The sequence below is a fragment of the Peromyscus maniculatus genome, chromosome 18 (genome assembly GCF_049852395.1).
Source record: "Peromyscus maniculatus bairdii isolate BWxNUB_F1_BW_parent chromosome 18, HU_Pman_BW_mat_3.1, whole genome shotgun sequence".
NCBI classification, from domain to species: Eukaryota; Metazoa; Chordata; class Mammalia; order Rodentia; family Cricetidae; genus Peromyscus; species Peromyscus maniculatus.
This window is the reverse complement of record NC_134869.1, coordinates 20,532,292-20,549,512: the sequence shown is the minus strand read 5'-3', so window position 1 is coordinate 20,549,512 and position 17,221 is coordinate 20,532,292. Positions and strand designations below refer to the sequence as shown.

The window sequence follows — 17,221 nt, the reverse complement described above, 5'->3', positions numbered from 1 at the left end:
CTCAAATCTTTGTTCTCACAATTATATCATAGATTGTTGTGAATTAACAAGTTACAAGTTAATGATACAAATTAATTAATGCAATTAAATGACTTAAATTTGCATCCCCGCTACTGAAGGTTTAGCCAGATAATCCCAAATAAACTACATTGTTGCTAAAGAAAGTAAGTCATCTGTGGCCAAAAATCAAGAATAAGTAAAGAGGCCAAGAAAATGAATGTCTCCGTGAGGGAAGTATTTCCCAGCCAACACTCAGACCTGAATCCAGCCCCCAGAACCCCACATTTGAAAAGCCCAGCGTACCTATGAACCTAGTAGTGCTGGGCGAGAGAGGAGGCCCCTGGGACTTGATGGTCAGTCAGTCCAGATGAATCTGTAAGCTTCAGAGAGGGAGCCTGTCTCCAAGAGTACCATGGAGAGAGGTTGAAGAAGATGCCCGACATCAGTTCCAACTCACATGTGCACACAGGAAACGAGCAGAGTCAGGCCTGGTGTCACGTGATCTCCACCTTGGGAGGTGGAGACCAAAGGATCAGGAGTTCAAGGCCAGCTAGGGCTATCTGAGAGCCCATCTCAGAACACAAAGTGGAGGGTCAAGGATAGAGACTTCCCTACTATAGTCTGTTGGGCACACACATGGATGGTGAGGAATTCCAGGAATTCCCCTCGTCTGTGGCTGCTCTCCAGAAAGCTAAGCTGTGAGGCCTTCCGGCATCGTAGCATAATTTTGATAAAGCATCAGCCACAAACTCTAGGAATGTTCCGATTTTAGTGGTCTCAAGTGATTCCTCAGTAAGACTGTCACCTCATCATCCACAGATATAAAACTAAAACAAAACAACAGCAGTCTGGCAAGGAAGTAGGGTGTTTCCCCATGTTTCCTGGGAGTTCCTCACAGGAACCCTCCATGGCTTGGAAGTAGGGTGTTTCCCCACGTTTCCTAGGAGTCCCTCACAGCCATCAGTGTCTTTGCTTGACTGTGACTTTGGCCCCTTTCTCCTCTTCAGATGAACAGCTGGGTGTCTTGCCTCTAGTTCCTCTTGGGTTCTTTCATATCTCACACTTCTTAGAAAGCTGGCTTCTTCTCATCTGAGTCCAGATAAGTCACCTCCCTAGAAAGAACTTCCCTGGCCACTCTGCATGGTATCCCTGTTGCTCCAGACACTCTCTAACCCGGGCCTGTTTTATTTGAGTATATAAGAAAGGTGCTCTTGGGCTGGAGAGATGGCTCAGAGGTTAAGAGCACTGACTGCTCTTCCAGAGGTCCTGAGTTCAATTCCCAGCAACCACATGGTGGCTCACAACCATCTGTAATGAGATCTGATGCCCTCTTCTGACCTGCAGGCATACATGCTGTATACATAATAAATAAATCTTAAAAAAAAAAAGAAAAGAAAGGCTCTCTCTCTCTCTCTCTCTCTCTCTCTCTCTCTCTCTCTCTCTCTCTCTCACACACACACACACACACACACACACACACACACATGTTGCGGTAACGCCCGCGTTACCGCTAACCGTCCACCATGTCTGAGCGAAGGGCTGCGGATTAAAAAATAGAGACAAGAGACAGCGAGTCATTCGTACGTTTGGATGTCGAATGCCATTTATTGAAAGAGGGAAGAAACCTTAAATATGTACAGGCTTACAGCACAAATGGAGGAACCCCCGGAGGGCAGAAGTTCGCTGTCAATGGTCTACATTCCAGACTCAATGTTCTACATTCTAGCATCTAAGTAGTTAACGCCCAAAATACAGGATACACAACAAGGAACTTCCCTCAAGCATTCAGAAGGGTGGATACCGGCAGGGAATCCGAATAGGGAGGACACAAGGAACTTCCCTTAAGCATTCAGAAGGGTGGATACCGGCAGGGAATCCGAATAGGGAGGACATCTGATCAAGGTCAAGCAAGCAAGGCTGCAGCCACTCCCAGTCGGGGGCCAGGGCCCATGGCGCCCACAGTTCCCCCCTTTTTATTAAATGAGCTTCTGACTTAGGTTGCGTGGGACCAGCAGACCACCTTACCCGTCATAGAGACACTTGCCCAGGCCACACAAGTGCTCTGTCTTAGGTTGGTGGCAGCCGCCCAAGCATTACCCGTCTCTGAATACTCATTATCATACAGACTCAACCATGTGAGCTGTAGAGTGACTGCTGCCAAAGATCTCAAAGTGGCACTGGGCTTGCAATCTGTGCGACACAGAAAAGACCAACAGAAGTCCGAACCCACCCATAGCCAGGAGGCTAAAGGCAATTGAACCACTCCCTTCTAAAACGAGCCTTACTGTAAATAGGAGTCCTTGAAAGGTGGTATCCCATAAGCAAATGGAACTTGAGTTTTAATAGTTTTTTACAACTTACAAAGCCAATTATAATGTATAAAAGTGGAATTAAATTTGTCATGCCCAATAAGAAGAAAGATTAACTAACTGTGGTAGCTACTTTTGCTGCCAGGGTCTCCATTGTGCTAGCTGTAGTAACCAATTACGAAATAGCAATCCCAGAAACAATAGCAGCAGTGACCACCACTGCTATAACAGCAACAACGGCAACAGCAATGTCAGAGTCTCTTCTGGAGCATGTGAGCATCATCTGTGTCTAGCTGCCACGGTCCACTGGCATGGACACGGCTCCAGGAACACGAACCACCAAGGCCCATTTTTCTTGATCCCAGCACTACTTAGGCTGGCAGGTCTGCAAGAGAACAACTAAGAAACAAAGAAAACAGAAAACAAAAACAGCAAACAAGGAGTAGAACTAATGGCCTCAATAATGGCCACATTCAGGCTCACAAATTTTGAGGTATCTTCAAAAAAGGCTAGATGAATTTCAGGAGGCAAATAAATGTTGCACAGAGCCATTCCTGAAAAGTAGGTACTGCACCAGCTTGAGGGGGGTTGCAAAATGCGAAAAAGGCCTAGCTGGCATGCTACTGTTTACAACTGAAGTTCATTGACCTTCAGAGTTATCCTTAATCTCCAAGGTGTGGTACATTCTCAATGTTTTTTGAAAAAAGTTACCATACATTACCTTCTGAGGAATCCAACCACATGGCTACAGTTCCTAGGCTTAGAATAATGTTTGCCAAGGCTGGCCGTATTGGGCTCTCAATCCCCATCGGCATCAGAAGGGGAGAGTTTTTTACGAAGGCCCAATAGGTCTCTGCCATGTTGGGATTCAGCAGCAGCCACAGAGCGCACACAGCGTTCAGGAACACAGAGAGGAATTTCATTGTCCTGTGGAAAGACACAAACAGATCCCCGGGCCCACACCAACACCGGATCGGGTCCCCTCCAAGTGCCAGTAGAAAGATCTTTCCATTGCACCAGAGGATGATTTGCAACAGGAGCCCTCCAGTGCTTATCTGCAGCAGATACTCCAGCAGAATCCACCGATAAAAAATTTAAAATATATAAAACAAGGGAAAGAATAGAATGTGGAGAGGAAAGATGAGCCCCTAACTCCCCCTTTTTTACTTAGCAATATAAGTTTTTAAGGTACGATGGCAGCGTTCTACTATAGCCTGCCCTTGAGGATTATAAGGAATACCAGTCTTATTAACAATAGAAAAATCTTGGCAGAATTTTGAAAATCCCGTACTACTGTAGGCGGGACCATTATCAGTTTTTATGCATTTTGGCACTCCCATGTAAGCAAAAGCATGAAAACAATGATTTTTTACATCCTTAACCTTTTCCCCTGAATGGACAGAAGCAAAAATTAGAGAAGAATATGTATCAATAGACACATGGACATATTGTAATTTTCCAAAGGAAGGCACGTGTGTGACGTCCATCTGTCACACATGATTAGGTAAAAGTCCTCGAGGATTGACTCCCAAATGAGGAACAGGTAAAAATTCCACACAAATAGGGCATGATTTAACTATCTGGATGGCTTGTTCCCGGGTTATGCCTGTATGATAACGGAGAGATCCAGCATTAAGATGATAACGCTGATGCAACTGAGTAGCCTTATCAAAGGCAGAACAGACTAATGTGACAGCGATACGAGTAATGGCGTCAGCCCTCTGGTTACCTTCACTTAGAGGTCCAGGCAATTGAGTATGAGCTCTAATATGGCCCACATAAAGGTCATGTGAGCGAGACCATATAAGTCCTTGTACTTGCAATAAGTATTCATGAATGGAAGAAATGGATGGTATGTAGGCTGTTGTCTCCAAAGGCATAATGGCATGTGCCACATATTGACTATCAGTATAAATATTTACACTCTCATCAGAAAACATCTGTAAAGCAAGCAACAGCGCCTGCACCTCTGCCACCTGGCCAGAAGTGCCCTGGACTTTTATTCTCTTTACTATGTTACCAGAAACCACCACAGCAAAACCACGTGAAGTGCCATCAGTAAATACCACACGGGCCTGAGGAATAGGAGTCATTTGTACTATCTTGGGAAATATAACAGGATGCAATTTAAAAAATTGACACACATCATTGGAGGGGTAGTGAGTATCAAACTGACCCTGCATGGAGCATGTCAATATGGCCCAATCATTATCATTAGCTTGCAACCATGTTACTTGAGACTGGGTGTATGGGGTCACCACAATATCTGGCTCTTTACCAAAAGTTTGAACACTGATCTTGATTCCTTTAAATATAATCTGAGCGACAGCCTGTGGATAAGGAGTGATGATTTTTGCTGGAGAAGCTGGGGAATGTACCCATAAAATAGGACCTGTTTGCCAAAACACTCCAGTAGGTGAATGAGTAAAACAAAATATCAAATACAATAAGGGAGAATTAAGGTCTATATACTGTACGTGAGCCTGTTCCAGGGCCTCTTGCACACGTTGTAGGGCTACACGTCCTTCAGCTGTTAATTTACGGGGAGATGAAGGGTCAGTGTCGCCCTTTAAGACATCATACAAGGGGCGAAGCTGACCTGTTGGAATTTTTAAAGTGGACCGAAGCCATTGAATATCTCCCAGAAAGGTTTGGAAATCATTAAGTGTGCGTAGCTGATCCATACGCAGAGTAATCTTTTGTGGGCGTATGCCCGTGCGTAACAATTCATGACCTAAATAATTATAGGGAAAAGATACCTGTACCTTTTCTGGGGCTATCTGTAAATTAGCCAAGCTAAGAACCTCTTGTAAGTAAGAAAAGGCATCAAAAACAAGTTTTTTATCTTTAGCAGCCATTAATATATCATCCATATAGTGAATTATATAAACACCTGGAAAAGCTTTTCGAACTGGAGCTAGGGCCAAAGACACATAAATTTGACATACAGTAGGGCTATTGGCCATTCCTTGAGGCAATACCACCCACTGATATCTCTGATAAGGTTCCTTAAGATTTTCTGAAGGAACACTGAAAGCAAAGCGAGGACTGTCCTTGGGATGCAAAGGAATGGTGAAGAAACAATCCCTCAAGTCAACCACAATTAAATGCCAATGCTTAGGAATTGCCACAGGGGCAGGCAAGCCAGGCTGTGTTGCTCCCATGAGAAGCATGGTTTTATTTACAGCTCTAAGATCCTGTAATAGCCTCCATTTTCCTGATTTCTTTTTAATAACAAATATAGGTGAGTTCCAAGGTGAAGTGGAAGGAATGATATGTCCAGCATCTAACTGCTCCTTAACCAATGCATACGCAGCCTCCAATTTTTCCTTAGCAAGGGGCCACTGCTCCACCCATACAGGGTCATCACTCTTCCAAGTGATTTTTATCGGTTGTATTATTGAAGGCTGCTGTGCAGTGACCCCTACGGAAAAGATCCTAATCCTCTAGTATCGCCAGGACCTCTAGTGACACAGTTTTCGTCTGCCACAGGGAGTGGGTCTCCTTGCAACATTTTCCCTAAGCCTTTGCCCGGGCAGTAGCCCTGACTCTTTAGCATCTGTTGTACAGGCTGTGTAGTAAGCACCGCTCCCATGCCATCCAACACATCCCGTCCCCACAAGTTTACTGGAATGTCAGGTAGCACAAAGGGTTGAAAAGTTCCTACATGACCTTCCTCATCCTTTCAATTTAAAAGTAGCCGCTCTGTAATGGCATTTGAGCTGTGCCAATACCTTGTAGGTTAGAGGTAGAATTTTTAAGGTGCCAATTGGGATCTCAGGATTCTTGAGAAATTATAGATATATCCAGCACCAGAATCCAATAATCTTTTTATCTCAATCCCATATAATTTTATTTTTAATTTAGGCTGTTTATCATTGATAACTGTTTGTCAAAACACCTTTTTTCCTGTACTTCCAAAGCCTCTAGTTCTATATATCAGCGCCATTTTGAATTTAAAATATGAAAGCAATAATAATTGAGCAATTCTATCACCAGCTTCTGTTTTCATGGTCCTTTTTACATATGCCAATTATAAAAGCATTAAATACAATCTCTATAGGATTCGAAAAGGTAAACTTTAGGTAATACTCTTCAGTAGTATTTTTATAAAATCTTAAAAAGAGGATCCTTTCTTATAAATTTCAAGTAGCACATTAGCACAAATAGCCAATTATTAACAATGTGGACCAAACAATTTACCTGTATTTTATTTACTGGAAAAATAATTTTGTAACCTCTTTATCAGTAAGAGATTATCATTTATGGGTTTATCTTAGCAACATTATTTAATAAGCTAATAACCCAAACCATTTCAGGTGTTATATTTTTATAGAACTAAACCAAGAATTTCTAGAAAGCAACTTAAATTGTAGAGCCAAATTTTCAGTAATGATCAACAGACAAGACCATACCTAATATATAGTTTAAAATTATAAATTTTGTTTCTTTAGTTTTTCAACCATGAGGATCAAACATTCATCCAAACATTTATCAAGACAATCAAAAGAACAGAACATCCTTTATTCAAACAGCATTGACTTAGCATTCAATGTCCTGACCGAAACCATTTTTCACCAGAAGTTAGGCCCGGTTTAAACTTTTAGTGCTAGTCCCTTTCCAGCCCCAGCTTGCTGGCTCTGCCCAGTGCTCAGGCTCTATCACCAGTGCCTGCCTGGGCCGCACCCCATCACGGCCCTGTCTCCCACCGGCGCGTACCTGTCTGCCCGCTGCTTCGGGCTATCTCGTGCACGCCTTTGTCCGCCACAGCCGCTGGGCGCGCCCCGCACACACAAAATCACATTTAAACTTCCTACTCCCATGAAGGGACTACCTAATAACGAGTTATTCCCACCATAAGGGAAAAACAGAAAAACATTTCCCACGAAGGGATCCTAAATATTGAACTATTCCCACTCTGAGGGAAAAATAAAAAACATTTGAGCCAAAATTAAGCAAACAGACAGCAAAACTTTAAGCTCTGGGCTCGCTTGCTGTTCAGCCAGCAGCAATGAGGCCTACCTGCCGATTCTTTGTAATTCAGATGCTGCCGCTCTGCACTGGCAGAGAGAACTCAGTTTCAGCTATCCTGAAAACTCTACAACTGGAAAAAGTCTTTACATTTTTCATTACCACTGGGAAGAGGCTTCTCTCTTTCCTTCATCCTTCCTCTACAAGGCCCCAATCATTAGGCCTAGTTTTAAAAATTTTTCCCCTTTTTACCGGGAAAATTCTTTTTTCTTGATTAAAATTTTTCTCCCATTTCTAACGGGAAATTTCCTTTCCTTCCCTCTTCTCTTTTGGGAAGATTTTCTTTTTTATTTAAAATCTTAGCTGTCTTGCCCTTTCTTAACTTTGGTACCTTCCTGCTTCAACAGTCCAATTAACTGACTGTGACCTAGCTGTACCCATTTCAATCCACTCTCACCTGTATAATGCCGGCCGGCCTTCCAAGAGTGTCCGTCAGCTGGTCCTTCTTTCTCGGATCTCGGTAGGAACCTCCATTTGTTGCGGTAACGCCCGCGTTACCGCTAACCGTCCACCATGTCTGAGCGAAGGGCTGCGGATTAAAAAATAGAGACAAGAGACAGCGAGTCATTCGTACGTTTGGATGTCGAATGCCATTTATTGAAAGAGGGAAGAAACCTTAAATACGTACAGGCTTACAGCACAAATGGAGGAACCCCCGGAGGGCAGAAGTTCGCTGTCAATGGTCTACATTCCAGACTCAATGTTCTACATTCTAGCATCTAAGTAGTTAACGCCCAAAATACAGGATACACAACAAGGAACTTCCCTCAAGCATTCAGAAGGGTGGATACCGGCAGGGAATCCGAATAGGGAGGACACAAGGAACTTCCCTTAAGCATTCAGAAGGGTGGATACCGGCAGGGAATCCGAATAGGGAGGACATCTGATCAAGGTCAAGCAAGCAAGGCTGCAGCCACTCCCAGTCGGGGGCCAGGGCCCATGGCGCCCACACACACACACACACACACAGCCAATAAGTAAAGCATGTCAGTTATCAAGAATCTAGGTTTTGCTCTTTGCCTATAAACCCAGAAGAGCAGGTCTGGTTCAGTGCTGTGTCTCTGGTGCCTAGAGTAATACATAGAATACTCAGGAGATGAATATTTATTCCATGCATGAACTAATGAATGAACTTGCACCTAAAGGTATCTGTGCACCTTTACCCCAGCCTAGTGTTCTCTTCCCCAGACCCACACTCATGTGCATATTTGACTCTATAGTGTGAAGGTTTGCTTGGCGTTTTAAATAAATTGAAGGAACACTGTAGATCAGTATTTGGTTGGTGCTTGTTTTTGTCTTCTTCCGAGGTCACCTTTCATCCTGGGTGCCAACCAGAGGTGTCTCATTCAGCTTCGTTCAAGGTAGCATCTCCATGACTACTAGCGTGCTTCTTGTGCTAAGGCAGACTTTTCTTTTCACCTTCCCCTGCCTGTACTTAGTGGTCACCTTGCTCCTTCCTTTCCCTTCCCTTCTGTGTTTCTTTTCCTATAAAACAAAACAAAAAAAACAGCTCTGGCCAGGTGAGGTGGCCTATGACTTTAATCCCAGCACTCAGGAGACAGAGGTGGGTGAATCTCTGTGAGTTCGAGGCCAGTGTGGTCTACAAAGTGAGTTCCAGTACAGTCAGGGCTGTTACACAGAAAAACCTTGTCTCAAAATAAACAAACTAAAAAAAAAAAAAAAAAAAAAAAAAACCCAAAAACCCAGCCCATACATTTCCAGTTCAGTGTGATCAGTGGACTTGAATGTGATAACAGAGCAGCTTTCTATGGAATAGCCGCAATCAGGGCAAGGGTTTAAATGTGACCACCAGATAAAGTGGGTGTGTGATGTCTCGGTACTGTCTCAGTCGGGAAGTTCCTAACAGATTAGACTCGTGGCCACCTCCCCAGACAGGTCCTGCTTCAAGAATTTTCATGTAGATGAGGGATGTGGTGGAAGAACCAACTATGATCTCCTTATCCCGTGGGTGTGGCCACAGCTCTGCTAGTGCACTTGATGACTGTGTCCAGTGAGTGTGACCACAGCTCGGCTAGTGCACTTGATGACTGTGTCCAGTGAGTGTGACCACGCTCTGCTAGTGCACTTGATGACTGTGTCCAGTGGGTGTGACCACAGCTCTGCTAGTGCACTTGATGACTGTGTCCAGTGGGTGTGATCACAGCTCTGCTAGTGCACTTGATGACTGTGGCCAGTGGGTGTGACCACAGCTCTGCTAGTGCACTTGATGGTTGTGTCCAGTGAGTGTGACCACGCTCTGCTAGTGCACTTGATGACTGTGTCCAGTGGGTGTGACCACAGCTCTGCTAGTGCACTTGATGACTGTGGCCAGTGGGTGTGACCACAGCTCTGCTAGTGCACTTGATGACTGTGTCCAGTGGGTGTGACCACAGCTCTGCTAGTGCACTTGATGACTGTGTCCAGTGAGTGTGACCACGCTCTGCTAGTGCACTTGATGACTGTGTCCAGTGGGTGTGACCACAGCTCTGCTAGTGCACTTGATGACTGTGTCCAGTGGGTGTGACCACAGCTCTGCTAGTGCACTTGATGACTGTGTCCAGTGAGTGTGACCACGCTCTGCTAGTGCACTTGATGACTGTGTCCAGTGGGTGTGACCACAGCTCTGCTAGTGCACTTGATGGTTGTGTCCAGTGAGTGTGACCACGCTCTGCTAGTGCACTTGATGACTGTGTCCAGTGGGTGTGACCACAGCTCTGCTAGTGCACTTGATGACTGTGTCCAGTGGGTGTGACCACAGCTCTGCTAGTGCACTTGATGACTGTGTCCAGTGAGTGTGACCACAGCTCTGCTAGTGCACTTGATGACTGTGGCCAGTGGGTATGACCACAGCTCTGCTCGTGCACTTGATGGTTGTGGCCAGTGGGTGTGACCACAGCTCTGCTAGTGCACTTGATGACTGTGGCCAGTGGGTGTGACCACAGCTCTGCTAGTGCACTTGATGACTGTGTCCAGTGGGTGTGACCACAGCTCTGCTAGTGCACTTGATGGTTGTGTCCAGTGGGTGTGACCACAGCTCTGCTAGTGCACTTGATGATTGTGTCCAGTGGGTGTGACCACAGCTCTGCTAGTGCACTTGATGACTGTGGCCAGTGGGTGTGACCACAGCTCTGCTAGTGCACTTGATGGTTGTGTCCAGTGGGTGTGACCACAGCTCTGCTAGTGCACTTGATGATTGTGTCCAGTGGGTGTGACCACAGCTCTGCTAGTGCACTTGATGACTGTGTCCAGTGAGTGTGACCACGCTCTGCTAGTGCACTTGATGACTGTGTCCAGTGGGTGTGACCACAGCTCTGCTAGTGCACTTGATGGTTGTGTCCAGTGGGTGTGACCACAGCTCTGCTAGTGCACTTGATGACTGTGTCCAGTGGGTGTGACCACAGCTCTGCTAGTGCACTTGATGATTGTGTCCAGTGGGTGTGATTCCAGGTCTGCTAGTGCACTTGATGACTGTGTCCAGTGGGTGTGACCACAGCTCTGCTAGTGCACTTGATGACTGTGTCCAGAGGGTGTGACCACAGCTCTGCTAGTGCACTTGATGACTGTGTCCAGTGGGTGTGATTCCAGCTCTGCTAGTGCACTTGATGATTGTGTCCAGTGGGTGTGACCACAGCTCTGCTAGTGCACTTGACAGATTGGGGGGTGGATTTTTCCCCCCCCAGGACTTTTGTCCCTGAAGAATTACATCTTGAAAACTTTTATAGAAAACCGAGCCGTGGGGAGTTTAGATTTTCTGCACTGTGACCGGCTTCGTGGGCAGGTAGTATCCTTTCGCAGGGTATCACAGAATTCCGTTCTCAGAGCCTTGTGCATTGAGATCAGTAAAGACCGTTATATGGGAGGGCACTTTCCTCATCAAGATCATCTTTTTACATTTTTATTGGAAGTCCCCATTTCCCAAGGCCTGGGGCAAGAGGATCGCTTTCACGGTCACGGTTTTCATTTTTGGGCTTCCTTTGGCCTCTGCTCTGTTGAAAGTCTTGCTCCTCTCGAGTCTCTTTTCTACACCTGGCCATGCTTCCTGGTGCTCCCACTCAAGCCTGAGATCACCTGCTAGCTCCCTGGGCTACCCACCTCGGCTGCTGCGGCATGTGCTGGGCATAGCCGTCACTTCCACCGGGGTCAGCCCCTCCACTTAGACACGAGCATCGGGCGTCAGGGTGGATGAAAACGCTGCTGTCGGAACATCTGGCATCAGACTTAAAGGAAATGATCTTAGGAAAAAACATCTTGATGAGGGAAGATGAAGAGGCCCCAAAGGCCTGGACCTTGGCAGAGTTCCTCTGTATGAGTCAAGGGGAAACATTTATTGGTTGTTGAGAGAGTGAGGGGGGGCTTGTGCTATAATAAAAGGCCAGGGAGGAGGCGGGACATACCATCCCTAAACAGGAAGAGCCATGACACAGCTCTACACTGTGGTCTCCAAGTCTTTCTCTGAAGTGTCCTGTGCTGGTCCATGCTGACACGGAGAAACTTCTGGGTGGGGTAAATTTAAAAATCTGTGTGTCAGCAACATGATTGATAGAGTACATGATTGGTACAAATGATACGCATGTTGTAACCATCCTGGCAGGAACAGAAAGATTCAAGAAGAAACGTTTGTACCCCTCCCTTCGGCTCTCAGACTACTAGGACAAATGAACCCAAGGAATTAGGAATTCCTCGGGAATCTCTTGCTGGATGAGGAAAAGCCTGAGTTCTTGGTGGCAGCCAGGAAGTGATTCTGTGCAGTTCTGATGGTTTTTAAGACCATCTTGTCGGACAGACCCGGAGTCAGTGGTGGATGAGACCGCTCCTTGACCACTGCTACTTAGTTATGCATGCTTCTTGTTCTTTATTCAAATATGAGGACCCAAAGATGGGGGGGCAGGGGTGGAGTCACTGCACCTCCTCATCTGTTTTACCAAATGTAGCCACACTGAGTAAACCTCCTCGCTCTGTTGGTACTATGACCTCTCTTAATTGTGACTTCAAGGATGCCGGCTGTCTTAGTTAGGGTTTCTGTTGATGTGAAGAGACACCATGACCACAGCAATTCTTATAAAGAAAATATCTTATTGGGGTAGCTTGCTTACAGTTTCAGAGGTTCAGTTGATTATCATCATGGCGGGGAGCATGGTGGTGTGTAGGGAGATGTGCTGGAGTAGCTGAGAGTCCAAGTTTACATCTTTCAGGCAACAGGAAGTTGACTGAGACACTAGGTGGTATCCTGAGCCTAGGAAACCCCAAAGCCCGCCCCCACAGTGACACACTTCCTCCAACAAGGCCACACCCACTCCAACAAAGCCACACCTCCCAATAGTGCCAGTCCCTATGAGATTATGAGGGCTAATTACATACAAACTACCACAGTGGCCAAGCCTAGCTTGTTAGTTAGTGCTTCCAAGACCCAGGCTCTGGCCATAACAACTCTGGGGTCAATATGGCCAGGAGCCCTGGAGTGGAAGGAGGCCCTGACCGTGTAACCCCACCAGATGTTGAGAAGGCTGTGGGTTTATGGAAACTCAGGAGTCAGTGGAGCTCTAGCTATCTTTTCCTACATCTCAAGGGCAGTGCGTACCCAAACTAACATCTGGGCTGCATCTTGGTGATTCTTGACATATCAATTCACACGGACCCTGTGAACATACACACATAGCGTGTGCCATTTTAAGATCTGCACTTTGGGGCTAGTGAGATGGTTGAGTGGTCAAGGCACTTGCTGTGCACGTCTGACTGTCTCAGTTTGATCCCGGGACCCACACGAAGATGGAAGGAAAGAACTAACTCCCAAAGTACCCCGTCTTGCACACGTATCGAGGCATGCACACCCCCTGCACACACCCACACACCCACACCACTGCAGTGGATAATTTAGCTGCTCGTCTTAGGTTTTATGAGTACTTGCTGTGTTGATGCACCATTAAAAAATTTTAAATTGCACAAAGAACATTACAGCAGTGTATAGTTAGGGCAGTATTAAAAACTGAGACAAAAGAACACATTTAGGTCAGACGTACCAGCAGGCAAGTGTGTGAACAGAAAGACCATCAGGATGCAGTTCCCTCACGGTAGGAGCCTTTAGGGTGAGGCCACAGCTCCAGCACTGCATCAATCAGCTTTGTTTTCCACTCTGGTTATCCCAGGACTTAGGAGGTAGAGGCAGGACAATCAGAGGTTCAAGGTCATTCTTCCACTCCACATTCAATTCAAGGCCAGCCTACTCTACAAACAAAAAAGACAATAAAACAAAACATCTGTGCTGAAGCAAGCCATGGTTTATTTACTTTTACCAGCACATAGCTGGCCGTCTTTGAATGTGCCAGTTTATAACACTTCATAGTAGAAAACGTGTTAACAAGCACACAATGATAACTTTCCCCCAAATCCAGGGCCTTCCACATGCTAGGCAAGCGCTCGGCCACTGGGCCACGTCTCTTCTCCTTGTTATTTTGAGACCAGGTCTTACCATGTAAACCAGGCTGTTCTTAAGCTCACTATCTAGCCCAGGCTGGCCTAAATTTCTGGATCCTCCAACTTCTACCTCCTGACTGCTGAAAATCTGGATGTGCATCACACCACTGAAGATTTTTCCATTAGACATGGGAAAGTTTACTAAACCAGGCATGGAGGCACACGCCTCAAGAGGCTGAGATGGAAGGCTCACAAGCCTGAGGGTTCCCTCTCAAACACAAACCAAACAAAGCTTGTTTATTCTGGGGTACACTACATTAGAGTTTGACAGAGAAACAAAACCAGAGATAAATAGACAATAAATAGACAGATCAATACATGGATGGATGGATAGATGATAGATAGATAGATCGATAGATAGATAGATGGATGGATGGATAGATAGATAGATAGATAGATAGATGACAGATAGATAATAGATAGGTAGATGGATAGAAAGATGATTGATAAATTGATACATAACTGGTGGATCAATAGATGATAGATGAATAGATGGATGAGAGATGACAGATGACAGATAGATGATTGATACATAGACAGACAGACAGACACACACACACACACACACACACACACACACACACACACACACACACACACGTATATTTAGCCAGCTGGTACAACTGATTGTGGAGGCTGCGTCACCTGGTCTGTGTAATTCAGGGGAGGGGAGGGAAGGGGACAGGATATAAGTCCTAGTCAGAGTCCAGGAGGTGTGCCAATCAATGTCTGAGTGCTAGGAAGGACGGGTGTGTCAGCTCACCAGCAGGGGAGCTGCCTTCTCTCACGCTTTCATTCTGTTCAGGCCCTTCACACTGGGTGTGTCTCACCCACATTAGTAAGGGTGATCTTTACTGTCTTCTGAGATGGGTGGTGCTCTCTTCCAAAACACCTTCACAGACATGTCCAAAAATAATGTCGCAGCTACCTGGTATTCCTCACACCCAGTCAAGTTGACATACAAAATTACCCAGCACATTCATTCTTTCCTTTTTCAATTTTTGTTATTATTTCTTTCGTGTGTATGGGTGTTTTGTCCGCATGTAAGTTTGTGCACCACATGTATGCCATGGATTCCCCTGCAAGTGGAGATGGTTATGAGCTGCCCTGTGGAAACTGAGATTTGAACCCAGGTCCTCTGGAAGAGCAACCAGCGCTCCTAACTGCTGAGCCATCCCTCCAGCCCCGTAAATTCTTAAGTGTGTAGCTGTGCTGGCTCTGGGTTTGGAGGGTTTATCTTTGGGATGGCATGTGGCATGCTGTTCCATTGCTCATATTTCCTGTAAGCTCATGGTTAGGTGGAGAGGCTCGATTAGATTCTGGTTAGACATTTCAGGCCAAAGCATACTGTACGGTACTGCGTACTTTCCATGAACATGTCGTCAGCAGCCCCATGCACAGTGCTTACAGGGTTGACCAGAAGTCTCGGAGATGGTTGCCTATATCCCCTGTGATAAACTTCCTGTCGACTCCCCCACTCCACCCCCAACCCCCGCTCGCTGTCAATGGTCCCTGTTGAGTTCTGCTAGTTCCCAGAATGCAATTCCACATTTATTAGCTGGCCTTCATCTCTGAAGGCCTTTCTCCTTTCAACTCTTAGATTTATCGTGAGATGTAGTTGTGAGGTTCTATGTTAAATCATGGCGCTCTGAGTGGGTGGGATCTCAAATAAGCAGGTACCACCTCGGTGTGAAAGCCGAGTCGAGCGGCAGCTGGTAAGGACAAGGCAGCCAGGAAGCAGTTAAGTCCGGCTGCTAAGCTGTTTTCTCATGGTTTACCTGGCCATGGACATTCCCCTCCCTGTCTGGAAAAGACAAGCTTTGTAACAAGGTGCAATAATCATGAGGTGCAAGGGTGTTTGACTGAACTGTGGGACATGTATCCTCTTTGGGCCTCTAAGCGCGCTCCTTGGTCTCCTAGTGTCCTGAGGTGAGAGACAGCATGACTCAGGCCTTTTCTCAAGGGGAAGGTTTGTTTTTCTGAGATTTGCCAAACGATGATGGGGTGTCTCATCCCTGACACACATCCTTCCCTAGGTCCTTTTAGTTCCCAGACTGCCTCCTTCTGGCAGGAGCGGGCACTTCAGGACAGGGTGAGGGTGTCGCATACCAGGGCCTTCTCTGTGGGAGCTCTAGTTGTTCTCCACAGCCAGTCTTTTTTCTGTTTGAGAGGCTCCTGGGGAGGCATGGAGATCGCAAGTCTGGAACTCTCCACAGGGTCTGCACTTGAGACAAAGGAAGAGAAAAACTGTGGTTTTGAAGTTGTATCTGTTAGCCTCAAGTACTGGTTTTATTTTACAGATAAAGTGCCATTCTTCGGCTCCTTGGATGGTAATTGTTAGGATTACCGGCTTGTAGACGCTGACAGGAATACTAAGTTCTGAGAACAGACTAGAGTGGATGACAGTGCCCTCCTTGGACGCACATGTACAAACAAGATCACTTTGTCTTCTCTTCTTCCTCACGTACAGACTACAGTGCCCAGCCTTCACCGCAGTTAGGAGAAACCGAGGTTGACTCGGTGGGGTAGGAACAGAGGAATAAACTCCAGGTCTGACCCACGGACACCTCCCTCCTGTTTTCTCTTTCTCGTTCCGTGTTCCTCGGGACTGGCTGAATTGGAGGCAACAGCCCTCAGGACCACTTGGAAAGTTGGCCGCCTCCGTCAGCCGGGTACCTGGTTACATGGCCGAGGCCCTGTGTTCCAACCTGCCTACCTGCATAGAGCTGGTCATGAGTAAGAAAAGAGATGTGTTCCATAGGCGGGCCGCCTTAGTAAACATGGTTCTCTTTTGTGAGTCATTTGACACTTACTCTTAGCTAAGGATCTAAAAACCATCCAAAAAAAAAAAAAAACAACTCCAAGTGCCCCATCTTGCCAATAAATAGTTACCCCAGGAGATCTGTCTCCTCTGGCATTCTGAGAAGCAGAAGCCCCAGATTACTTCCAGCTGAAGTAGAAACAACCAAATACATCTGCCTTGTCTTAAAGACGTTTGCTCCTCAGTCCGCAGAACCTTTAGATCTATCAACATAGCGTGCAGATATAGTTATCCGTGCTTTGGTATGGAAGATTGTCCCAGGTTATGTAGATGTACTCGGACACATCACAAAAAATACTGGAAAGGGGGGCAGAAAGGCAGGTCATGGAGATGTGATGTGAGAATCCGGGAGTCAGTATCTCTGGCGTGGAAAGGGCAGTGAACCAAGGGACACACAGGCAGTCTGCAGAGGCCGGAAAAGACCAGGCCAAGGGACTCTCCCCTGACCATAAAAGGAACATAGTCTGTTGATGCCTGGGGTTCAGCTCACTGAGACTCACGGTTTGACCCACAGGACTATAAAATAAGAAAACAGTATTCTTTAAGGTCATTTGTGATTGTTTGTTATGGCATCAATAGAAAATGGTAC

The 17,221-nt window shown here is 46.1% G+C and overlaps 1 protein-coding gene across 6 annotated transcripts in view; it reads left to right on the top strand.

Moving 5' to 3' along the window:
• Cradd (CARD and death domain containing adaptor protein) overlaps window positions 1-17,221 on the top strand; it is a 196,740-nt gene that overhangs the window by 141,609 nt on the left and 37,910 nt on the right. The window lies entirely within an intron of this gene.